A 27,902-nucleotide genomic window follows, 5' to 3' on the forward strand; every position below is an offset into this window, starting at 1 on the left:
TACATTATCAAGAGTGTTATCTACTCTTTATTATGTTGTTCTTTGTTTTTCTTCCCTGATGATTCTCCAGAGGCCGATTATTTCCACCTCCGGAACTTTATTGAACAATAGCTGGCTAGAGATTTACCCACAGAGTGGGAGAATGCTATTTTGTTAAGAGTTCCTGAACAGCATAAGTAGAAGAGGCAGTGTATAATTTATATTTCTCAATGGGAGTTTGTGGAAGTTTTAGGAGAGTCAACTTATAAAAACAACACGTATTAGGTTGGTTCAAAAGTAATTGCAGTTTTTGCCATTACTCTCAAAGGCAAAAAACACAATTACTTTTGCATCATGCAAATAGTTCTTCTTATCATTCAAGAGGAGCCATGCTCTGTTTCCTTCCCTCTGGCCCCCTGCCCTCTACCTTGTCAAAGAAAACATGATCTAAAAAGCTGACCTTTTTTCTAGTCTTAGCTAGATATTTAGTAAGTCTTGGCTAAATACTCCAATCTGTTCTGTGTCAACATTCTCATACAATTTGTGGGAAGAATTCCTCTTTAATCTTTCTAAGTGTCCTCTGAAATTGTTACATTGGTGTCAGCTGATGGCAACCTTCCCAAACAGCCAGATTCCAAAGATCTATGGATCAGTTGACATTGTATTGTTTAAACATTATGATTTTAGAATTTATAATCCACTCTGTCCACTAATAATTTCAAGGAGAAAGATTCAGGTGGAAAGTAGGGAAACAGAATACATACTTGTATTATGATCTTAGATTTTTTTTTTTAGCCCTCACTAATATGGGTCAAAGTTATATTTATACCTTATCACAAAATAATTTTATTCTATAGCAGTGGGAAAGCTGAGTAAAAAGTGTTTTCCTTGATGATAAAGCCCGTCAAGCCTATTATTTTAAAGCCACAAAACTGTACTATAAGCAATTATTAGAAAATGGTTGTGAATATACACTTACACTTATTTCTTCTTTGCTTTTGCAATTATCATTTTCTTCTCAACTTGAGCTGTCAAACAGAAAATATTTATATTAAAACAGGGTGAGTCTTATAGGTATTTCTCTCCTAATAAGATCTGCTACCTTTTAATTTGGATTTTATACTTTTCTTAATTAACCCATCTTTCCAAACCAGAAATCTTAAACAAATCAATTGATTTAAACTCAGGAGACACAACAGAAGACCACTGATTTTCTCCATGGGTAATTATTTTGCATTCCACCATACATATCTTATCAATTCATAGAATTCACAGGGATTTGGAGAGTTGTTGATGCTGTTTGCAAGGAATCTCTGTTTAGTGTGGATAGGAATTCGATACGGCTGTATAAAGTCCCATTACCATTTTGTTTTAATTTACAGAATGATAGAACAAAGAAAATAGTCTGTTGAGTTGTTTAATAACACTGCTTATGGGATAACTAGGAGAGGTCCTTGGGGTTCACCCTTGAAGCCAACTCCTGAAATAATTTCAGTTTAGCTGACAGAATAAGCGCTGCAACATTCAATATTCTGAGGAAGCTGCTTCAACTACTTTAGGTTGCTGGAATATCATTTAGGCAAACATGTCATCCACTTATATAGGAAACTAATAATAATCCTACTGTATGTATACCTGATCCCAGTCATCAATTTGTAAGGCAGCAGCAATCCAGCAATTTTCTAGGTGTAATCTGAAGGCTACAGCAGAAGTGTTAAATGGGGTTTCTCACCTTTCTAATAGCATGAAAACACTCACACCTCAGGTTTTTAATCATTATCTGTAGTGAGCAAAAATAAGTGAAGAATGAATAAATACTTTAAACAGGCGAGGAGTTTAGAGTAATATTATGCATCTAAAAAAAATAGGGTAGAGAAAATGACACAGATATCACCTCATCACGCCAAAACAAAACTAAAACAAACTAGTTATTTTCTCGTGAATCTCTGTTTGACTCCTCTAACACTGGTGTTATCACAGACACCTTGCCAAAGAGATACTGCAAGGGAATGATTTCCATTTTTTAATTGTAAAACCTCTTTCCTGCATTCTAACATAAGTTTCCAAATGTCGAGTAAGTATGTCCATTTCTGAATTCTGTCTTATATTTCATTCAACATCACCAGCTCTCCTGCCCCTAAAACAGCTTCTGTTCCAGACTCATGTTAATTAACGATGCTATTCACCTACATTTTACTTCCTTTTTCTTATCTCCTCCATAACAATTCAGCAGAGTATTTTTTTAAGCTGCAGTTCCTAATAAGCATTAAGTGTACTCCTTCCTCCTATTTCTTTCTGACTTGTCTTCAATTACAAAACAAAAAAAATTATACAATTCAAATTGTGTTTATTTAAGATAATTCTGAACAACAATGTAACTAAAGTTAGCAAGCAAAACTGGCTTTTGCAGTGGCCCAAACAAAATATGATAAGTCATTAGCATGGGAAATCTAAAAGAAAAGAAGACAATTTGGAGGTAGAATTAACATGTTTGGGTAGCTTGATCTGGAGACCTTAGAGAAGGAATAACTTATTAATGACATCTAGGCAGTATAAGCTATCACTCCTTAACCAGGCCAAAACAATATTGTGCTGTGCATGCATATCATATTTGCTTTAAATAATTATTGGGATAGCTGGGAAAGTTTCCAAAATTCAAATCACAATGAAAACTACTGTTTCTGAGTATCAGAAATTGTATATACTCCAAGTAATTCAAAATTTCTCACCAAAATATGCATGTGATTTTCTATATTTAGAACAGTGTAAAGGCTTTCTCATTGACATCCTTGTAAGTTACATTCTGAACTTTATCCTAAAGGTCTTTTAATTTGTTTCTTAAGGCAAATATTATGACTTGATAGGTCCATTATGAAATACTGAAAGCTTGACATCCTTAAAGTGACTCACCAATACTAATTACAGAACCAGATCTACATTTACATTTGAAAGATAATTTTATAACTTGACAACACTTAAATAATCATTTTGTAATGCATCTTCAGACTTATATTTTACTCCTTCAATCCTTTTATAGGGTACTTTTTATTTCTTCTGAATCTTCTGTTATCTCTCTAATACTCTCTGACATAGAACCCAGGGTTCTTTTTTTCTTTAATTATATTTTAAGTTCTGAGGTACATGTGCAGATCATGCAGGTTTGTAACATAAGGTATGTACATGCCATGGTGGTTTACTGCATCCATCATCTTGTCATCTACATTAGGTATTTCTCCTAATGCTATCCCTCCCCTAGCACCCTAGCTCCTGACAGGCCCTGATGTGTGATGATCCCCTCCCTGTGTGTGTGTGTTCTCATTGTTTGACTCCTACTTATGAGTGAGAATATGTGGTGTTTGGTTTTCTCTTCTTCTGTTTGCTGAGAATAATGATATCCAGCTTCATCTATGTCCCTGCAAAGACAGGAACTCATCCTTTTTAATGGCTGCATAGCATTCCATGGTGTATATGTGCCATATTTTCTTTATCCAGTCTATCATTGATGGGCATTTGGGTTGGTTCCAAGTCTTTGCTAGTGTGAACAGTGCTGCAATAAACATATGTGTGCATGTGTCTTTATAACAGAATGATTTATACTCCTTTGGGTATATACCCAGTAATGGGATTGCTGGCTCAAATGGTATTTTTAGCTCTAGATCCTTGAAGAATCACCACACTGTCTCCCACAATGGTTGAACTAATTTACACTCCCACCAACAGTGTAAAACTGTTCCTATTTCTTCACATCCTTTCCAGCATCTGTTGTCTCCTGACTTTTTGATGATCATCATTCTAACTGGCATGAGATGGTATCTCATTGTGGTTTTGATTTGCATTTCTCAAGAGTTCTAAATTGGCATAAAAGCTGAATGGTTTAAAATAACACTCTGAGATGTGTAAAATAAGGGGTGAAAATAAGGGGTGAAATTGTGAGGCTACTAAACATTTCAGCTAGGAAATCCAGGATTTTCCATAACTTATTCCTCAGACTACAACTATCACCCCACATATGGTCTTCAAACAGGCTATATTGCAGAAGCAGAAGCTGCAGTCTCTACCAAATGATCTTAGGCTTGAGAACCGTGATTCAACCTACAGAACATTAGTGAGCCTGACTTTACTATGTAACTTTGTCCTATAATACTTTAGGCCTAAATAGTTTCAAACTCAAACAGACCATAAAGATATCTCTGTCTTTTAAAATTGAACATTCACCCAGCATTGAAGGGATAGAAGCAGAGATAGATACAGAGCAAGATATGAAAAGTTGAAATGTGACACCAACATCACTATTACTAACTAATTCCAAGTAGATTACGTGGGGGTTAGAGTTGTGAGAAATCTCAACATTTTTTCACGGAAGAACAGTCTCTGGCCCTTATTGATCTTGTAGAAGGGTGAAAAGGAAGAGAAAGCCACATCCATGAACCTTGTCCTTGTATTAGAAAGTGATTCCACCAAAAAATATGGGTCAAACTCTGCTCTGTAATACAATGAGAGTAGTGCCCTCCTCCTCAATGAGAAAGCAGGATGCCTGTGGTCAAGGGTAAAAGCAAGTGAACAAAGACACCTCAAATGCTGATCATGTGACCTCATATCTCTCCAAAGTCAGCTGCTACCTACATCTCATTTGACTATCTGTTGTCAATACCACCATAATTACTAGGCTCATTCAAGTGCGTTGTGAGAATGAAAAAGAGGTCTACAGAAAGATAGTGTTCAAGGAGCTGAATGTGTCAATGACACTAATGTTGCACCACATGGAAGACTGAGAGATAAATTACTTTTTATTTTAGCCCTTCCTCCTTATTTTTACATTGTTTGTATCAGATTCCTACTTTAGGGAGAAATAGCGCAAACCAAATGGCCTTATATTTACATATATATTTTTCTTCCTTTCAAAAACTTCACCTCTTTTTATCTCTTTAACATTTTACATTTCTCTGTAGATAAATTTTCCCAGTTCATTGATAGAAATCTAGATTTCCTGGTAGATGGGAGAAGATGGTGCTATAGGACCAACGCAGGATTGCAGCTCCCAGTTAATCTGCAGAGGGTTAGTGGACGCCGCATTTCCATACGGATCTTTATTGTCCACAGACTAGGAGATTCCCAGGTATAAAAGCCCCACGGGCCGTCAACGCGGCAGTTTGGGCCGGCGTGGCTGTTTGGGCCGAGGCCACAGTGCAGCGACACTCTGTACAAAATACACTGGTTTGGTTGCCCTGTTAAACCAGCAATTGAAGATTTCAGAAGGCAGATTAGCACATTCATCTGATTAAACAGGATTTAAACAGAAAGTCAGGCCAGGAGATTCCCGGGCAGCAACGTGGTTTGAGCCGGCGCAGTGGATCGCTGCACGGGAAATCACACAGATCCCGGCACCCTTGCAGCAGGTGACTGGAACACCTGGGAGAGAGTCAACCATTCAACTTAAAAAAAAAAAAAACGGCTCTGAGGCAGGGAGCCAGGTGACCAGATTCAGTGGGTCCCACCCGCACAAAAACAGACAAAACAGCAATTGGAAATGCTCAGGGTTGAGAGTTTCACGACAAGCACAGCTGAACCCAGGATAGTGCAGCTCGGTGAAGGAGGGGTGTCCACCACTACCGAGGCATGCGACTCCTATGGAGGTACTCTGCCATGGCCGACACAGCCTGCCGTTGCTGAGGAAACCCGCCATAACAAAGAAAGTCCACCACTACAGAGGCTGGCCACCATCGCCACTGCAGTTCTAACCACACCCATATAAACAGGACTACAGGGAATTACACAGGGCAGCAGGGCAGAGCCCATGACAGCAGGGCGGAGCCCACAGAAACAGGGCAGAGCCCATGGCAGCTCATGATAGCCACTACGGCGGGCAGTGACTAAACAGCCTCCTCGCTGGGCAGGAAAGTGCAACGGATACTCATAAATAAAGCCCTAACTCCCCGGGACAGAGCACCTGAGGAAAAAAAAGGGGGGGCTTTATAGGTTCTGCTGCAGCAGACTTAAACGTACCTGACTAGCAGCCCTGAATGAACAACAGAGCTCACAGCTCAGCACTAGAGCTCCTATAAGTACAGACTGTCTCCTCAAGCAGCTCCCTGACCCCCATATATCCAAAGAGTCACCTCACAAAGGACTGATCAGACTGAGATTTGGTGGGCATCATTCAGGGACAAAGATAGCGAAGAATAATCTGGTAGCAACCCTCATGGTTCCACAGCTGCTACAGGAGTTCCCCCGGCAAGCAGGGCCTAGAGTGTAACTCAGTAGTCCTACAGCAGAGGGGCCAGACCATTAGAAGGAAACCTAAGAAACAGAAATACTTCATGATCAACAATCTGGAAGTCAACTCAGAGACACAATAGAAAAATCAGCAACCACTCAGAAGACAGGTGGATAAATCCACAAAGATGGAAAGAAACCAACGCAAAAAGGAGGAAAACACCTGAAACCAGAAGACCTCGCCTCCTACAAAGGACCGAAACTCCTCACCAGCAAGGGAACAAAGCTGGACAGAGAATGAGTGTAATAAAATGACAGAATCAGTCTTCAGAAGGTGGGTAATGCGAACCTTCTGTGAGCTAAAAGAACATCTTCTAACTCAATGCAAAGAAACTAAGAACCTTGAAAAAAGATTTGAAGAAATGATAACAAGAATGGACAATTTAGAGAGGAATATGAATGAATTGAAGGAGCTGAAAAACACAACACGAGAACTTCACAAAGCATGCACAAGTTTCAACAGCCAAATTGACCAAGCAGAAGAAAGTATATCAGAGGTTGAAGATCACCTAAATAAAATAAAATGAGAAGGCAATATTAGAAAAAAAAGCACAAAAAAAAAATGAACAACGTCTCCAAGAAATGTGGGACTATGTGAAGAGACCTAATCTACGTTTGATAGGTGTACCTGAATGTGACAAAGAGAATGAATCCAAGCTAGAAAATATTCTTCAGGGTATTATCCAGGAAAATTTCCCCAACCTAAAAAGGCAGCCCAACATTCAAGTCCAGGAAATACAGAGAACACCACAAAGATATTCTGCAAGAAGAACACCCCAAGGCACATAATCGTCAGATTCATCAGGGTTTAAATGAAGGAGAAAATGCTAAGAGCAGCCAGAGAGAAAGGTTGGGTCACCCACAAAGGGAAGCCTGTCAGACTCACAGCAGATCTCTCGGCAGAAATCCTACAAGCCAGAAGAGAGTGACGCCAATATTGAACATCCTTAAAGAAAAAAACTTTGAACACAGAATTTCATATCCAGCCAAACTGAGCTTCATAAGTAAAGAAAAAATAAAATCCTTTGCGAACAAGCAAGTACTCAGAGATTTTGTCAGCACCAGACCTGCTTTACAAGAGCTCCTGAAAGAGGCACTACACATAGAAAGGAACAACCAGTACCAGCCATTCCAAAAACATACCAAATGCTAAAGAGCATCAACAAAATGAAGAATCTGCATAACTAATGGGAAAACAGCCAGCTAGCATCAAAATGGCAGGATCAAATTCACACATAACAATATTAACCCTAAATATAAATGGACTAAATGCACCAATCAAAAGACACAGACTGGCAAATTGGATAAAAAGCCAAAACTTTTTGGTGTGCTGTATCCAGGAAACCCATCTCGCATGCAAGGATACACAAAGGCTCAAAATAAAGGGATGGAGGAAGATTTACCAAGCAAATGGACAGAAAAAAAAAGCAGGAGTTGCAATTCTCGTCTCTGATAAAATAGACTTTAAAGCAACAAAGATCAAAAGAGACAAAGAAGTACATTACATAATGGTAAAAGGATCAACACAACAAGAAGAGCTAATGATCTTAAATATATATGGACCCAATATAGGAGCACCCAGATATATAAGGCAAGTTTTTAATGACTTACAAAGAGTCTTAGACTCCCACACAAAAATAGGGGGAGACTTTAACACTCCACTGTCAATATTAGACAGATCAACCAGAAAGAAAATTAACAAGGATATCCAGATCTTGAACTCAGACCTGGAACAAGCAAACCTGATAGACATTTACAGAACTCTCCAACCCAAATCCACAAAATATACATTCTTCTCAGCACCACATCACACCTACTCTAAAATTGACCACATAATTGGAAGTAAAGCACTCCTCATCAAATGCAAAACAACTGACATAATAACAAACAGTCTCTCAGACCATAGTGCAATCAAGTTAGAACTCAGAATTCAGAAACTAACTCAGAACTGCACAGCTTCATGGAAACTGAACAACTGGCTCTTGAATGTTGACTGGATAAACAATGAAATGATGGCAGAAATAAAGAAGTTCTTCAAAACCAACAGGAACAAAGACACAACATACCAGAATCTCTGGGACACATTTAAAGCAGTCTCCAGAGGAAAATATATAGCAATAAGTGCCCATATGAGAAGAGTGGAGAGATCCAAAATTGACACCCTATCATCAAAATTGAAAGAGCTAGAGGAGCAAGATCAAAAAAACTCAAAACCTAGCAGAAGACAAGAAATAACTAAGATCAGAGCAGAACTGAAGGAGATAGAGACATGAAAAACCCTTCAAAAAATCAATAAATCCAAGAGCTGGTTTTTTGAAAAGATCAACAAAATAGACAGACCACTAGTCAGACTGATAAAAAAGAAAAGAGAGAATAACCAAATAGATGGAATAAAAAACGATAAAGGGGAAATCACCACAGATTCCACAGAAATTCAAACCATCATCAGCGAACATTACAAACAACTCTATGCACATAAACTAGTAAACCTGGAAGAAATGGAAAAATTCCTGGACACTTGTGTCCTCCCAAGCCTAAACCAGAAGGAAGCCAAAACTATGAAGAGACCAATAACAATCTCTGAAGTTGAGGCAGCAATTAAGAGCCTAGCACACAAAAAAAGCCCAGGTCCAGATGGGTTCACAGCTGAATTCTAACAGACACACAAAGAGGAGCTGGTTCCATTCCTTCTGAAACTATTTCAAATAATCCAGAAAGAAGGAATCCTTCCCAAATTACTTTAGAAGACCAACATCATCCTGATACCAAAACCTGGCAGAGATTCAACAAGAAAAGAAAACTTCAGGCCAATATCCATGATGAACATAAATGCAAAAATCTTCAATAAAATACTAGCAAGCTGTTTGCAACAGCACATCAAAAAGCGTATCCATCATGATCAAGTAGGATTCATCCTGGGGATCCAAGGCTGGTTCAACATACGCAAGTCTATAAATGTAATTCACCACATAAACAGAACCAAAAACAAAAACCACATGGTTATCTCAATTGATGCAGAGAAGGCCTTTGACAAAATTCAACAGCCCTTTATGCTAAAAACCCTCAATAAACTCGGTATTGATGGACTGTATCTCAAAATAATAAAAGTTATTTACGACAAACCAACAGCCAAACTGGAAGCATTCCCTTTGAAATCTGGCACTAGACAAGAATGCCCTCTCTCACCACTCCTATTCAATATAGTACTGGCAGTTCTAGCCAGAGCAATCAGGCAAGAAAAAGAAATAAAGGGTATTCAAATAGGAAAGGTGGAAGGCAAATTATCTCTATTTGCAGACGACATGATAGTATAGCTAGAAGACCCCATCACCTGAAACTGATAAGCAACTTCAGCAAAGTCTCAGGATATAAAATCAATGTGCAAAAATCACAAGCATTCCTATACACCAATAACAGACTTAAAGAGAGCCAAATCAAGTACAAACTGCCATTCAAAATTGCTACAAAGAGAATAAAATACCTAGGAATACAACTTACAAGGAACGTAAGGGACCTCTTCAAGGAGAACTACAAAACACTGCTCAACAAAATAAGAGAGGACACAAACAGATGGAGAAACATTCCATGTTCATGGTTAGGAAGAATCAACATCGTGAAAATGGCCATAATGCCCAAAGTGATTTACAGACTCAACGCTATCCCCATCAAGCTACCATTGATTTTCTTCACAGAACTGGAAAAAACCACCTGAACTTCATATGGAACCAAAAGAGAGCCCGCATAGCCAAGTCAATTCTAAGCAAAAAGAACACAGCGGGAGGCATCACACTACCGAACTTCAAACTATACTACAAGGCTACAGTAATCAAAACAGCATGGTACTGGTACCAAAACAGAGATATAGACCAATGGAACAGAACAGAGGCATTGGAGGCAACACAAAATATCTACAACCATACCATCTTTGATAAACCTGACAAAAACAAGCCATGAGGAATGGACTGCCTGTTTAATAAATGGTGTTGGGAAAACTGGCTAGCCATGTGCAGAAAACAGAAACTGGACCCCTTGCTGACACCTTATACTAAAATTAACTCCAGATGGATTAAAGACTTAAACATAAGGCCTGGCACCATAAAAACCCTAGAAGAAAATCTAGGCAAAACCATTCAGGACATAGGAGTAGGCAAGGACTTCATGACCAAAACACCAAAAGCATTGGTAACAAAAGCCAAAATAGACAAATGGGACCTAATGAAACTCCACAGCTTCTGCACAGCAAAAGAAACAGTCACTAGAGTGAATTGACCACCAACAGAATGGAAAAAATTTTTTGCAGTTTACCCATCTGACAAAGGGCTGATATCCAGAATACACAACGAACTCAAACAGATTTACAAGAAAAAAACAAACAAGCCCATTCAAAAATGGGCAAAGGATATGAACAGACATTTTACAAAAGAAGACATACATGAGGCCCACAAACATATGAAAGGATGCTCATCGTCACTGGTCATTAGAAAGATGCAAATCAAAACCATATTGAGATACCATCTCACACCAGTTAGAATGGCGATCATTAAAAAATCTGGAGACAACAGATGCTGGAGAGGATGTGGTGAAATAGGAACACTTTTACACTGCTGGTGGGAGTGTAAATTAGTTCAACCATTGTGGAAGACAGTGTGGCGATTCCTCAAGGACCTAGAAATAGAAATTCCATTTGACCCAGCAATCCCATTACTGGGTATATATCCAAAGGACTATAAATTGTTCTACTATAAGGACACATGCACACGAATGTTCATTGCAACACTGTTTACAATAGCAAAAACCTGGAACCAACCCAAATGCCCATCAATGATAGACTGGACTGGGAAAATGTGGCACATATACACCATGGAATATTATGCAGCAATCAAAAATGATGAGTTTGTGTCCTTTGTAGAAATCTAGATTTCCCCTCTGATATATAAAAAAGGAAGAATTTTAAGGCTTTGAAACACATATCAGCTGCTGAATATTTCAGAACTCTGATATAGTTGTTGGTAGTTATCTGCGATTATTAAAAAGGATATCCTTTACACTCCCTATAAAAACAACCCTGTCTGTCCCTTTTTTAACATTTATTATAGGTGACTGGTTGTTCTGGTTTTGCAGTGTGGTAAATATAAGACAAATTAGAATATTTGGGGCCCCTAAGGTATTGGTGAAAGTTTTACTCTTTACACCAGTTTAAATAAGATAAATCTCACATCAGTACTTTTTCATTTCTCTCGATGCCAATAAAAGTTTCTAATATATTCAATAAAACAATGATAGTAATGAAATGGTCTTTAAGAAAAACTGGTGGGGAAAAGATAAAACTTTTCTTCCAAGTAGCTTTTAACAGCAACAACAGCAGCAAAGTCAAGCAGCGTAGCACTTGCTTTGTGAGCGGAGCATCTGCTAACTTCACTAAAGCAGCAGAATGTTAAACCATATGTTTAACAATATCTCACTTCATGCAACTAGAATAAGCCCAGTTTTTAAGGGCATTATTTTGTTACTGTGGAAAATTAACATTAGTAAAGGAGATACTGGTATATACAACTGAATGAAAATACGCACATTTTCTTCTTCCCCAAATATTTCTTATATATCTCTGTTTCTGTTTATTCTACTTTTCATCTGCAAAAATAAGAACTCTTGGAAAATATTTTTACGCATTTTAAAGAATATTTAGAAGGATAAGTACTTTATTGAAACACATGCTGTTCATATCATAAAATATCAAAATAAAACTACTCACTTTACTCTTTTTGATCTCAACACATTATGTGATGCAAAGGCTCAACTCTGAAGAGGTGGAAAGCAGATTATAATTAGTTTTCTCAATTTGTGAGCAATGTTCTCACTTCAAGAGCTTTATAATCTCAATTTCTGAAAAACACAAGATAAAGATATCTATTATGTAAGTTAATATGTCCCTGCTTCATAAAATCTCACAATATTATTTCCATGTTATTTCAAATCCATGAAATTAATTACTTTTGTTGATCCCACATGATTTCTGATACTTTATTTTTTAAGGTATTATAAAATCTTTTAAAGAGAGAATATGTTGTTTTTTTTGTGTAATAATTCTTCACAATAAAAAACTAAATCCATTAGTTCTTAAGCCTTACTTTTTAAAATTATGTCTCTTTTTAAAAAACTATACTTTCAAAAGTATATACTTTTGAAAAAAAAAAGTATATATTCCTCTATCAACCAAAATGATTAAGTCTAATAAAGCTATCGATTTATCTACTTTGAACAAACTATTTGGCAAAAAAAAAAAAAAAAGTTTTTTATTGCAACTGATAAACCTAAAGCATTCTGAGTCATCCTACTTCAGGCATTTTGATCTCAGCATTCTAGGTTTGTGTCACCTGGTCATTATTTATTATTTATATCATAGCCTTTTAAATTATATTCTCTAAAAACATTTTTAGCCAGAAAAAAGTTAATGTTAATAGCTCACAATTTAAATATAAAATATATACCAGGGTATGTTCTTGACAGATAAATAATCTTTCAAGTAAAAATTTAGAGAGACAAAACTCAAAAGCAAGTTTCTTGGTGAAAATCTACCCACTGAGAGAAGACAGAATATTATTCTTTTTCCACATTTCTACCAAACACACTCTTTTCTCATTTGGTTTGGACAGCTGAAGCTTTGGAGTACGTTCTTCTAATGAGTATGACAGTTACCTTTTCCAGCATCTGTTCCTGTTTTGGTGTGCATTCCTATACTGCAGATGCTGGAAACCTAACACTTTATTTTCACAAATGTGGTGCACTTGTTCAAAACTTGTATTAAGGGTGATTTAGGTAGGAAAAGAAGACATGGCATACAGGCCATTCATTTTGCTGATATAGAACTGGAATAAATATTCGTAGCCGACTTCTGATCCTAGGATCAAGACTAAAGTGGTGCAGTGTGGTAAGCAGCAGTTGGACAGCAGCTGTCTGATTCCCCAACTTCCTAAATGAGCTGGCAGTAGCAGCTTCCTCGACAGACCAGTTCTGTGGTGTTTCCTGTGAATCAGTGCTGGAGATTCAGAGAAGAGTCCCTTTTCCAACCCTTCAAAAATGTTGGTAAGAGCAATCGTTGTATTAAATATTGTTGCACTTAATATATAATGAATATTTTCTGATGCACGAACTAAAGTTTGAGTTGAAATAGAGCTAAAATGGATGCGAATGGGCAAGGAACTGGAGTACATACAATTTGCTACCTGTAGCAGAATGGGATTTTACAGTCTATCTTGAAGAATAATTTGAGAGTATCCTAAGCCTAGAACTTATTGTTCCTTATAGTAGTGAGTTTTATATAACAAATTAAATATATGTGTGTGTGTGTGTGTGTGTGTGTATTTACCGTATTATTAGAACAAAGGAGAAAAAATCCATAATCATTTGTTAAAAAAAAAGAAAGAAAAACCTGAAAAAACTCAACACCCAATCATGATGCAAACCATCAGCTAACAAAAATAAGAGCCGGCATTCTGATAGGAGTCCCTAAGAAAAATCTACAAATCTTTATGTAAGTGCTCATGATACTAAATGATAAAAAATTAGATGTTTTCCAAATAAATTGAGAAAGAAGGCAACAATGTCCCATTTCATGATGCCCTGTCAAGACTACAGAAGATGTGAACTGTAATAAGGCAATTAAAATAAATAAACCTCATAAAAATAAAAAAAGGAGTAAAACTTCTTTTATTTGCAAATGACAAAATCTGAATAGAAAACTGCAGGTAATACACAACCAAAAGACTAATATTAAAAATGAATTTATCAAAGACATAGTGTAAAAGATCAATATACAAAGTCATGTATAGCTCTATTTTCTACCACCAAACACTTGGATAATGATTTCAAAAAAAATGTAATATAATAATAAAAATATTATATATAAGTTTTAACAAAAAATGTAGAAAACTCTAAACTTAAAACTATAAAACACTGATGAGAGAAGTTAAACCCTAAATATATAGAGAGATATATAATGATAATAGATTGAAAGACAATCTTATTAAGATATAAATTCTTTCCAAACTGATCTACATGTTTAATGCAATCTCATTCAAAATTTCAACTTTTAAAAACTGATGTATCTATTCCAAAAGTTATATAAAAATGCTAAAAAAAAAACCACCCTTGTGTCATTGAAACAATCTTTACTAAAGAAGAAAGCAGTGGAAATTGACTTGCGATAAAGCTACAGTAATCAAAACAAAGTAGTATGAAAATATGATGAGACAAATAGTTCAGTGGAGCAGAAGAGAGTTCATTAATAGACTCATGCATAAAAAGTTAATTGATTTTCAACAATGCCCTATGACAATTTAATTTTAAAAAGAATGACATTTCAACAAATGGTGCCACAACATGAATGAGAAACAATGTATTTCAAACCTCAATGCTCAACACACAAAAACTGTGTATTTTTCATAAAAAACATGTTAAGATAAAATCTTCACCACCTTGGATTAGGCAAAGATTTTTTAGAGAGAACACACACACAAAGTAACCATAAAATAAAAACTGATAAACATTAAAACTTAAAACATCTACTCACTGTTAAGAAACTGTTCACAATGCATAAAGACATAGTAGAGGAATTACTTCCAGAATATCTTTTTAAAACTGCAATGAAACAGTACTACAAAGAGAAATAAGACAACTTTTTTTAAAAAGACAAGATTTTGATGACACGCTGCAAAAAAAAAAAAAACTGCATAAGCAAGAAACACAAGGAAAGGTGTTCAACATCATTAGACATTTGATGTTGTAGGTCATTTCTCCTGAGAATTAAACTTTGAGATGGAAGTTAAAATGTTGCATGTTTAAAGAAGGGCTCTTTAGCTAAACATCTGTAGAAAAAGGAAAATAACTCAGATTTGTCAGGGGAGGCATTAGGCAGCCATGCCTAGACAGTGAAAATCTCATCTGAATCCCCTATGAGTGTATCTAAAGCTGGAATGTCCCATTAGAGTTGTCCCAATTTGGAGTAAGAGGCTAGACCTTTATACTCCTCCAATGAATAGTCAGCTTCTTTGAGATGCAGGATGTAATTAGACCAGTGAACCTCAGGATCATGTGCCCATTTCTGCATATCCTTATCTGTTCTTTGGATTTCTTGTCCTTATCAATGTAATTCAATGTGAAACTCCTAAGTGAGTGGAACAAGCACACTGAGCACCTGCATAGAAGATGGTAACTGGAAACCTATGGGTAGAAAAAGGAAGCCCATATTCAGAATTGTGCCAGCTCCAATCAAAATAAATTGCTGCACATTTCATGGCAAAAGGGGCCCCAGGGAGGAAACTTATAAGCAAAAGGCTGGTAAATCTCTTCCAGTGAAATGCTGAATCAGTGATTATGTTTTGGGCTTATTTGCTGGCAAGTAAGTATATAACCATGTCAGTATCTATGGTGGATGGGAGCCTGGCATAGGCCCCATCTCTTCCACCATACCTCCCGTATTCAGACACCCACTATGTCAGCACAGGGTGGATGATGCAGAAGCTAGGTTAGGGCAGAATCATTCTGTCTACAGTATTATTTAATGCCTCTTCTGAGGTGAATACTACCTGGTAGACAATGAGATTTTGTATACTCCATGCCTTGCCAGCAGATCAGTCCACATGCCTCTACTCCTTACCTCCTTGCCTCTGATTTTCCATTCTTTCCATGCCCCTAGACCAAACAACCAAAGCAATCGGTTTTACCCATGAGTGTACCCTCAGCTGTCTATTCTTCTGCCCAAAATTGGCAGTCAAATTCACCATCTGTAGTGCCTTTGAGTAGGATTTCCTCCTACTGCTGTCTTTCAATACTACCCAAATGGAACCAAAGTGCAACTTCAGTTTTTAGCTTGCACACACATAATGAACTGAACCATCTGTGAATCAAACTCTTTTTCAAATTTCCTTCTGTAGTAGTCAGGGTTCCCTAGAGGGACAGGACAAATAGGATAGCTATACATAAAAGAGAGTTTATTAAGGAGTGTTGACTCACACAATCACAAGGTGAAGTCCCACAATAGGCCATCTGCAATCTGAGGAGCAAGGATGGCTAATCTAAGTCCTGAAACCTCGAAAGTAGGGAAGCTGACAGTGTAGCTTTCAATCTGTGGTGAAGGCCCAAGGAGCCTCTGGCGAACTACTGGTATAGGTCTAAGAATCCAAAAGCTGAAGAACTTAGAGTCTGATGTTAGAGGGCAGGAAGCATGCAGCATGGGAGAAAGATGAAGGCCAGAAGACTCAGCCAATCTAGTCCTTCCCATGTTCCTCTGCCTGTTTTTATCCTAGTCACATTGGCAGCTAAGTAGATGGTACCCATCCAGATTAGGATTAGGTGGAGCCACCTCTCCTAATCCATTAGCTCAAATGTTAATCTCCTTTGGCAACACCTTCACAGACAGACCCAGGAACAATACCTTGCATCCTTCAATCCAATTAAGTTGACACTCAATATTAACTACCACACCTTCCCTATCAACTCATTATAAGGGATCTGCATCCCATGTGATCATAGACATAAACTGAAGGGTGGATGCCTGGGTCACATGGCAATGCAACTTGTTTTTTTCTTCCAGCCACAAGTGTGTCTGAACCAAGATTACCAACTTTTATGTTGCGATGGTTTGCTGCTAGGCCTCTCAATCTTGTGACTTGTTGAAGTTGACTGAATCCAGATAAGAATGGGCAATTATGGCCACATGGTCATATCATGAGCCATGGTCAGGCAGTCCAATTCTCCACTGAGGTTTAGTAGCATATCAGGTGCTCTTTTACAAAAAGTATATAATTTTCCACTAAAACTTATACAGCCTTGCTTCAGAATCTGAGTAGTCTACACAGGGCTTGCTATGAAACTACTCCTGCATGTTTCTCCAGATACTGCTAATATTTTAGGGCATTCTCTATGTATTATTTATATGAATCAAGTGGTACTGTTATATAAGCCACAGCCTGAGCCTGATGCAAAGCCTTTCTTGCTCTGGGAACAACTGAAAGCTGGTGAATTAAAAGGCATTTCATTTCACTTATTGTATGAGCTGGAACTGTATTTCCAGGCATAGATTAAGTTATCTTCATGACCTAGCAGCATGTCAAGCATTGCATTTTCTTTACCATGTGGTAGAGCAAGAGGCAAAAATCTGTCCTGTACCCTGGAAGAGATGTCATGGTATACCAGGACTACTGAATCCTTAAATACTTACCCAAGTCTTCACAGAGTTCAGCTCTCATTCCTTTAAGCATATATTTTTTACCAAGGCCTTCAACCGACTTGACAATTTCTGCTCATCTGATTTTACTTTCTTGAGATCATCAGTATATTGGTCTGGTACGATGATACCACTGACATCCACCACGATTTTTCTGGTCTTTGTAGAGACAAGATTGGTGAACTAAATGGGGATATAATTGAGACTACACTCCTGCCTTTTTAGGTATGGAAGGGTGGCACTAAACTCTTGTCATTCCTTCACAAAGACTGAATATGCTTGTGTTTGCTATCTTAGTCAGAGGGGTAACTATTGAGTAAATGAGTTATTCTACTGATATCATTACAATTCTTGGTGCCAATCAAGCCCAAAATTTGATGCGACTTTGCCCCACCTCTAGTGAGTCATGAGATCTTCTAAACTAACTCTGAAAAATTCCAAACCTCTCCCTTTTTCTCAATCATTATTATTATTGTACCAGTTCAAGTCTTTATGTCTTTTTTCTAGGTTATTATGTAAAACTTTTGTTTATATTCAAGCTCTTCCCAATCCTATTTATCTTAATGCAGTATTCTTTTTTCAAAAACTTACCCATTCTCAAAAGATATTGGCTATTTGTAGTCTATAAAAGCCTAAAGATTGTAAATCCCTCCACAGTTCATATCTGTCATTAAGCCTGGATCTGTTCACTGAAGTGCTTCAATCCTGGGATTATGGCTGGAGATGTTAGCAGTGGCATGTATCTGAGTTACCAGTGGCAAATCCTTACAAGTTTGTAGCGACCACAATTCTTGCCTCCTCTGAAGAAAGAATTTGACTGAGGAACATAAGACTGAAAAAGAGAGCAAGGCAAGTTTTACAGCAGGAGTGAAAGTTTATTCAGATGCTTTAGAGCAACATGAAAAGAAAGTAAAGTAACTTGAAAGAGGGTCAGTGGGCATTTTGGAGGACAAGGGTAGGGTTTGGCCTTTTGACTTGGGGTTTATATGTCAGCATACCTTCTCCTTTGATTCCTCCCTTGGGGTGGGTTGTCCACATGTGCAATGGCCTGCTAGCACTTGAGAGGGGAGCATGCACAGTGTGTTTAGTGGAGTTGTATGCATGCTCACTTAAGGCATTCTTCCCTTACCAGTGGAATGCCCCTGGAAGGTCATGTACCTGTTAAACCACCATTTTTCCTTTTAATGGACATACTTGAGCTCACCTGCTCAACTCCTGAGATCTTACGTAGAAGCCACTGATCACTAGTTTCTGGTATTTTCTTTCTTTCTTTTTCTGGAGTGCAGTGGTGTGATCTCGGCTCACTGCAACCACCGTCTCCCTAGCTCAGGTGAGTCTCCTGTCTCAGCCAACTGAGTAGTTTGGACTACAGGCATCTGCCACCATGTCGAGCTAATTTTTGTACTTTAGTAGAGATGGGGTTTCACCATGTTGGCCAGGCTGGTCTTGAACTCCTGACCTCAAGTGATCAGCTTACCTTGGCCTCCCAAAGTGCTAGGATTACAGGTGTGAACAACCACACCTAGCCTGTTTCAGGTATTTTCTACCTATGGGAAAACTGCCTTTCCCTGGTGCTGGCTGCAACCAGTTATTGTTTTAGAGAGACAGTTAATAACCACCAGAGTATCACCTGATGGTCACCTGACATTCCTAGTTGAGGGTTGAGGATAGAGGGCATCTCTTGCCTGACTACCTACTGTAACAGAGACTGTGTATTGTTCTATGGTGAAGAATGACAGCTAAAGGTAAAATTTATCTTTAGACTAATTTCAGCTCAGTTCTAAAAAGATATTTTAGGGTAGTAGAACTACTTTATTCCGAAAGATATTGCTTAATTACATAGAAGAACTTAAGGATACAGAGTGATACTATGTATGGAATGATGGGAAGGGTTTTTTTCTGCTTTCTGACAGAAGTTGAATTAGATTAACTGAGATATCTTTTTGAATTAAGTATCTGTGAAACTTTTGATAAAATCTTTAAAATTCATATTTTCTATTTTAGAGTTTAAGAAAATAATTAGTCACACTCTTCATAATGCTTCAGTATGAAGTGTTTTCATTCTCAACACCCTATGCTGGAGTTATTTAATTCAACAGAAAGAAAAGAAAAGAAAGCCTCAGAATTCATAAGAATGCTTTGATGAGTGTGATAACATATTATCCACAGCCTTTGAGCCCTTTGAAGATAAGCTGTTGAATAATGTCACTACATTATTATTATAGTTAGCATATAAATACAGGTTTAGCATCTTGTCAAGATAATACAACTTTCAAAAGATTACAAAGTGAAAAATTTGCATGTGCAATTTTGAAGAATGAAGCAAGATTCAAAAGATAAAATCAAACAAAAGATAATGTATTTTATTCTTCTTTTGTACCCTTTTCATAGATGTAAGTTATAAAAATATACATAAATAAATTAATCTTAAATTTAAGTCTGGTTTTCCATTAATTTATGTGGGAGAGTATTTTCAGCATTCCAAATGACCTTAAATAAAATTGTTCAACTGATTTATATGCATTTAGATCAATATCAGTATTTAAACTGAACATTTCCTTAACATTTGTGGTAAAAGAAAAAAAATTGTCATTATTATTATGTCTGTAGTTTTTAGTTAATTATTGTGATTAATATAAAAAAGAAATGATTTTAGTATTTTAGCATTATTGCCTTGAAAGCAATTTTTTCAAAGTGTTTGTCCTTTGATGTAAGTCATTTGGGTTATTTCTCAAAACCAAACAACTGCTTAATTACCCCAAGGAACACAATCTACACTACAATTTTAAAACATCAAAATGGGAAAAGTAATTAGTCTCTTGAGTATAATTAATCCATCTACTAAGAATTGAGCCAAATTGTAGTTTAGTGTTCTCTGGAATTCAGAAGCCAATTTTAATTACACTGCAACATTGTGCTTAAAGCTTATGGACTTGAGCTCTAAAAGGGAGTTAAATCTTTATATTTACTGTGGACTTGAAAAAGCATAGGACATATGGAAAGGAAGGCTTTACTTCCAAAATTAGAAATCTACAGCAAAACTTCAGGATTATTTATTGTTCCTTTATAAGATAGATATGATTTAGGGACTATAGAGTGCTTGATAGGTATTTCATAAAGCAGATATAGCTTATTTCTACTGCACTTTCATTGATAAATATCAAACATAGTTACTGTATATTAACATAGAGAAAAAGACATAAAAATAAACAATTTTTACAATAAACTTTAGAGAAAGGAGAATATTGTTAGCAGCAGAAATGGAGCACTTTATAAAATACACATCAAACAACCACTTCAACAAATGATCGATTCAACCGAAGATGTGTTGGCTGTATTTATTTAATTTAGTAAAGCACTGTTTTTAAGAATGCATAAATTTCTCATTAATTCACACTCTTTTAATAACTTTTAAAGGTTTCTACAGAGTTTTTAATTTGTATTTGTAGTAGCAGTTTAAGAAATGTATCTATCAAAAGCTAAGAGCTATAGCAAAGTTTAAATTTCCTTTCAATACATTTGGTATTCATAAAAGCCTATTTTTTCACCTTGCATAAATTTAAGCATCACTTTACAGTGTTGAGTCTGTGCTAATATTTTTTGAATCATTTGTAATATAATACTTAAGTTATAAGTTATGTATCATTACCAAGATGACTTCTCCAATTTCTCAAGAAAGAAATCATTCTTTGTTTTCTTACATCTATATCATTCAGAAGTGAGAATATACTGAACTTCATTCATTTCTGAGCTATTACCTACATATCAAATTTTTAAAGAATTTCTAAACAAAGCCTTCTTTTGCTCTTTTGCATAAATGGCTAATGCATATAAAATTAGAGATAAAAATAATGCTGTAAATTTAATTAATATAATAATCCTTTCTAGGAAAATCCCTAGGAATAAACATAATAAAGATGGCAGAAGCTATATCAAAAATAAATGAACATTTGCTGAGGCATGTAGAGAAAATACAAACAAATGCAAGCCATATTCCTTTCCTGACTGGGAAGATCAAATGCAAACTTTACTTCCCTCTGTGATAATTGGAACATTTTATGTGAAAAATAACATAAAACCAAGTCAGACTGGCTTTGTGGATGAGAGTATTTATAAACTCATGTGTATTGAGGTTCAGAAGAAAAGTGAAATTCAAGGTTGGCTTAATTTATTGACTTAATTATGTCTAAAATCTATTTGTTTTTTAAACTTTTCTTTTCTTCCTGTTATGGTTTTAGCTTTATTCTAAATCTAATACTGACTTTTTTCCTTACTGCAAGTCAATTGCCAAAACTTCCCCAAGCTAGAATATTCCTCTTCCACATGGTGGGGAATTTGGGGGCAGGGCATGGAGAGAGAAGAAGAGAAAAAAAGAGAGGTATCTCTCTCACAAACTTCAAACAAAAATCCTGAAGTGCATTCAGATTGCCCAACCTTAAATTATGTGGCCAATTCTTAACTAGTCACTACAATGAAGAAAGTGCCAGATGCTGATTAATTTAAGCCAATAAACAGCTACCTTTGGAATGGAAACCAAATTTCTCAGCCACTATTTGAGAATAATAATAGAAGTGAGGTTGAAAATAAAAATAAAATGCTCTACACACTTTCCAAATTATTATTTACTGTACAGGCATTAAATTAAATTAAATCCAAATTATTATACAGTAAGTACAGGCATTTAAATTGAGAGAACTTGACCTATTTGTTCTAAAATTTATCCAGAAAAGTATTTCTAAATTCAAATGTTTATAAGATCCAAGTAGTTAAACTAACAAAATCAAGTCAAATGGAAGAGCATTTGTAATATATAAAGACAACAGGTTAAACCTGATTTTTTTTTCCTAACTTGGACACTGTAAGAGTAATTGTTAGTCTAGGTAAGAGTTACAACACAGACCATCCCATGAAACTCTGAACATACATATATATATATATATATATATATATATATATATATATATATATATATATAATTATCCTGTCTCTCAAGAGCAGTCTCTCAGCACATGCCAATTGTTGCTGTATAAGAAATAGTCTCAGTATCACTGAATTTTCTGATATTCAGGAGGAAAAAAAATCCAATTATTATGTGAAATATCCTAATTTTAAACTATTGCTTTAATTAAAAATTAGCTGGAAAAATATTTGTTATTTTCAACTTCTGTTCTAGGAAGTAGATGGATAAAAGTAGCTTTTGTTATTTAAAGAAAAAAGGCACAAAAAACTAAGTATATTGCTAAATATTAAAACACACAAAAACTGTAGTAATTAAGGCAGTGTGGTATTGATGTAAGAATAAGGAGATATGTTAACAGGAAAGAACACACAAGTCAGAAACAGAGCTAACAATATGTAAGCATTCAGTATGGTCATCATACAAAGTCATTTCTCCAGTACATTTTTTTTCTCTACATTTCCACAGCCACTAACCTGATCTCAGCCACCATCACTTCTCACCTGGACTCTTTTTTTTTTCAACCTGGATTTTTAATAAAGTCTCTGAGCTGCACCTTTATCTTCTCATATTACTCTTCAATCTATTCTACATACTATGGCTAGGGTTTTGAAAATTGCAAATCTGAACTTATTATATCTTTCTTAAAGTAAATTAATAACTTTTCACTGTTGTAGAACAAAGGACAAAATTTCTTCATGCCTGTTATGAAATTCACAGAGTGGACCATACCTGCTCTTATACTTTAACTTGCCTATGCTCTGGCTCTCTAGTTCTTATGTTTATTTTCAAGCCTGCTAAGTTTGAGATCCTTAATATACATATAAATTAGAGGTATTGGATAAATGTTACATGTAAGTTGTGAGTTCAAGATTGTTCAAAAAAAAAAAAAAGAAAGACTGCTAACCTAGATGGATAACCCTGAGAAACATCAGTGTTCTTATGTGCTTAAAGCAGTAAAAATGAGTTTACTTGAAGAATATACATAGATACAGAAGATTAGAATTCAAATATCTAAAGAAAACATGCTCTATAGCACAGTGCAATAATACTATTCAGCCTTTTAAAAGATGGAAATTCTGTCATTTGTGACAATACAGATGAAACTGGAGAGTATTATGCTAAGTGGAATAAGCCAGGCAGAGAAAGACAAATACCACATGTTCTCACTTAAAATTGGGAGCTAAGTGATGAGAACCCATGGACACATAGAGGAGAACAAAAGACCTTGAAGCCCCCTGAGGTTGGAGGTAGGAGGAGGGAGAGGCACAGAATAACTATTGGGTATTAGGCTAAGTACCCGTGTGATGAAATAATCTGTACAACAAACCCTGTGACCCGAGTTAACATATATAATAAACCTGCACATGTACTCCCAAAACTAAAATAAATGTTTTTTAAAAAATGGAAGTAGTCTAAATGTCTGTGAGCACACACACAAAAAGATTATACTATATTCATGCAATGGAATCTTATATACCAGATAAAGGAAATGAACTAAAGCTACATTTATCACACAGTAAAGGTAATAAACATATCCAACACCTCCAAATTTTCATTGTTGTGTCTCTGTATTTTTTATGGTGTTTTAATATAATAGAACACTACAGCAATTATACTCCTGGGTATTTATTTCAACAAAATAAAAATTTATATTCATACGAACACCTGTACATGAATGTTCACAATGGCTTTATTTGTAATAGTCAAAAGTTGAGAACAACTCTAACGTCCTTCAATGGGTGAATGAGTAAATATAAGTAAACATCTATAATATGGACTACCAGTCATCAATTAAAAAGAAAGAGCTAGTGATATACTACTTGCATGTATTTCAAGGGCATTATGCTGAGTGAGAAAGTCAACCATAAAAAGTTACACACTGCATAATTCCACCTATTTGATATTATCAAAATGACAATATTAAAGTGGTGAATTCAGGATTAGGAATTTTCTTTGTGTTGATAGAATGGTTCTGTGTCCTGATTGTGGTGATGGTCATAAGAATACACACACACACACACACACACACACACACACATATACACACATGACAAAATTTGTATCATGCTATACACCAAAAACAAAATGAAAAAGTATATGTAACAACTGGCGAAATCTGAAGAAGGTCTGTAGTTTACTTAACAGTATTATATCAGTGTGAGTATCCTTTGGATAATGTTCTATGCTCAGTAAGATGTTATTGGAGAGAGTTGAGTAGAAGGTACAAGGATAAGCTCTGTATTATGATTGCAACTGGCTGTGTCTTAAACTGTTTTGAGAAGAAAAGCAAAAGTTTTAAACTCTTTTGCTTATTGTTCTGATCATGCAAAAAAGGCCAAATCAAGTATTCAGAAATCATTTTGTTCCTTCAGGAAGCCTGAACACCCTTTTATAAAAACATGTTTAAAAACTAGCTGCCTCAACAAATAATTCTCAGTGTAGTCACGCAGCAGTCTTTGGTAACATAAGACTTTTCCAAATTGCCCCTAACAGAAAATTATTATTAGTGTGACTTTGCCACCTGAAGGAATTTGAACTCACACACACACTCACAGCAGGAATTCAAGCACAATGTAGTAAAGTGAGAGAAGGGCAGGTTGGAGGAAACAGGGAGGATGTAGAAGGAGCCTCACTCTAATACATCACTGATTTAATTCTCTTCTCCCATTATGGCATATTTGGCCTGTTATAAATGTTAGGGATTTTTGATAATGGTAAATCTATGCAGAGTAAGCTCCATCTGTATTTGAAAATCCCTAATAAAATATATAAACTCCCTGTATATATTTATTAGCATCCATTTAAAATGCTCAAGACCCCTCTTCCATTCATTAGCTGCTTTGTTGTCTTAACAAAAATCATGGGGAGAAAACATTTAATTAGTATTTCACCCTAAATGAACAGAATGGATAAGAAACCAATTAGTCTTTAGATAATAGAAAGCCTAATTAGCAACCAAGTATTCAACAGAAAATCTTCATTGTTTTCCTTTCTGTAACTGAGGCAGCATGCGCTGATCAGATCAGAAACTCAGGAGTGCCTAATCTAATCCCTCTCCTGCCACTAATTTATTGCTAAAAGCATAAATAAATCACTTTATTGAGAGATTAATACATTTAGCAAATATACCTGAGGGTAGCTGTGCTTTGAATGTGTGGGATGTGATTTGGGAACACCAGAAAACAAGCTTACTCCTACATAGTCTAATACTTGTCACAAATGTTGTGAAGAACCAGATGACAAGAAGCAAACACTAAAAGCATTCCACGGAACCTGGAGGTGTGTGTGTTTGTGAGCACATGCTCATTATACACTCGTTTGTGAATGTAGTAAGAGTTCAACCAGGGAAGACTCAACTTTACGGGCAGAAACAGAGAAAGGGTTTTTTTGTTTGTTTGTTTGTTTTGTTTTTTTGAGATGGAGTTTCACTCTTGTTGCCCAGGCTGGAGTGCAATGGCGCCATCTTGGCTCACCGCAACCTCTGGCTCCTGGGTTCAAGAGATTCTCCTGCCTCGGCCTCCTGAGCAGCTAGGATTACAGGCGCCTGCCATCATGCCCAGGTAATTTTGTATTTTTAGTAGAGATGGGATTTCTCCATGTTGTTCAGGCTGGTGTCAAACTCCTGAACTCTCGTGATCCACCTGCCTCGGCCTCTCAAAGTGGTGGGCTTACAGGCGTGAGCCACAGCGCCTGGCAAAGAATGCGACTATTAACTAAGATTTGAACAGTCTGAAATTGATAGTTAAAGCATGTGGGGGGGCGGGATATCCATTTAAATATGTAGAACCTATGTGTTTAGCTCCATTCATCATCCCTTCTTGCCTTGTTCTAGATGAATTTGGCAATTAGTCCATCTTGTAACACAGATGATAGGTCATCACTACTCTAGTGAGCTTCCATGTGACAGTGGAAGAAAAAGGAGAGTCCTTGGCCCCAGGGGCAGGTGAATCTACAAGTAAGAATATTAGTAAGAATAAAGCAATTATCTCTCTCCACAACAAAATATAGTACCAGTAGTCTTCAACTTAACGATGAATGAATACAAGATTTTTCAACTTTATAATGGTGTGAAAGCAATACACATACAGTGGAAACCGTACTTCAAATACCCAAACGACAATTCTGTTTTTCCCTTCAATACAGTATTCAGTAAATTACATGAGCTAGTCAACACTTTATTATCAAATAGGCTTTCTGTTACACTATTTTGCTCAACTATTGTTCCTGTTGTTCTGAGCACGTTTAAGGTAGGCTAGACTCAGCTATCATGTTTGGTAGTATGGGTATACTAAATGCAGTTTTGACGTATTTTCAACTTATTGGGATGTGACCCTATCATATCCTGAGGATGGAGAGCAGCTTCCTGAAGCCTCCCAAGTAAGATATATCTAGAATGGAGGGTGACAGGATAGACTCTCCCCCACACACCAAAATGTAAAGAAATAAAATATAAGCACCATTGAGACCATTAACATTCCTCAGGCATCCCATTTGCAATGGCGGGCTGGTTACCAGATTTTTCATATTTCAGAATTGAGTGTTTTCATAATAGCTTCCACGAGCATAGCTTGCATTTAGAAGGCAGTAAGATTATAATCTTTAAATCCCATATCCAGTGGCTTAACCTCTTTGAGAATCAATTCTTTATTAGCAAAAGAGGAGTAATAATAGCACCTTGAAGAATTAGTTGTTATGTGTCTACATTTTATGAGGAATAGTATCCCATCATTAGCAGTCAGGTCCTTAAATGGGGTTGAAGTCATCCAGCTGATAGAATAATAGAAATTGCATGAATCCTGTGGTGCCCAAGACATCTAAAGAATATTAAATATCTATGTCTGGCCTAAACTGGGAGTGTTTGCAAGCACTTGATAGGAGTCCCCAGCCTCCATTCCAGCATTTTCTAATGGCTTTGCAATTCTGTCCCCTCCTGCTACCATAATAGCTTTTATTTCTTCTAAAATAAAGAGGAATGAAGGAAAGCTTTGAGTTTTGTTTTTTTTTCAGAGGATAGGCACATGCTACTCTATAGCACACACTAACCGCTGACTACAGACTTGCTATGACCCTATTCCCTATGTAAATATGAGATGTGAGAAGTATGCTCCTCATCTTTCTTCTATGCAGGTTTTTGGTCACAATCACAAATTTCAGAGAAAAATGCCATCTGACTCTCCAATTATCGGTTGAATAGACTAGTCATTACTTTTTTTTAAAAGCTTTGAGAAAGCAGAATGAAATGCTGAAGGAGGCTGAGAGAAGAATCAAAAGTTCTAAGCCTTGATTTAACTCAATTTCTGATTGACTGTAAGCATAGTGAGTATTCAATTCCTAATATTAATATGTAAAATAATATTGATATGTTCCAGAACTTGGGGGTAGTGATCAATAAATAATATTTTATGTGTATATATGTGTGTACATGTGGGTGTGCATATATGCACTCACACTCATACATACATACAA

General features: G+C 36.3%; 1 long non-coding RNA gene across 1 annotated transcript in view; it reads right to left on the minus strand.

Annotated features, from left to right (window-relative positions):
- LOC144582359 (uncharacterized) overlaps positions 1–27,902 on the minus strand; it is a 557,277-nt gene that overhangs the window by 390,668 nt on the left and 138,707 nt on the right. Inside the window, exons 4-5 of the long non-coding RNA XR_013534937.1 lie at positions 12,005–12,135; positions 959–1,007 (exon numbers count right to left, since the gene is read on the minus strand). This is a non-coding gene — a long non-coding RNA (uncharacterized LOC144582359). The remainder of the gene's footprint in view (positions 1–958; positions 1,008–12,004; positions 12,136–27,902) is intronic.

This window comes from Callithrix jacchus, chromosome 4, assembly GCF_049354715.1.
Source record: "Callithrix jacchus isolate 240 chromosome 4, calJac240_pri, whole genome shotgun sequence".
Taxonomy (NCBI): domain Eukaryota; kingdom Metazoa; phylum Chordata; class Mammalia; order Primates; family Cebidae; genus Callithrix; species Callithrix jacchus.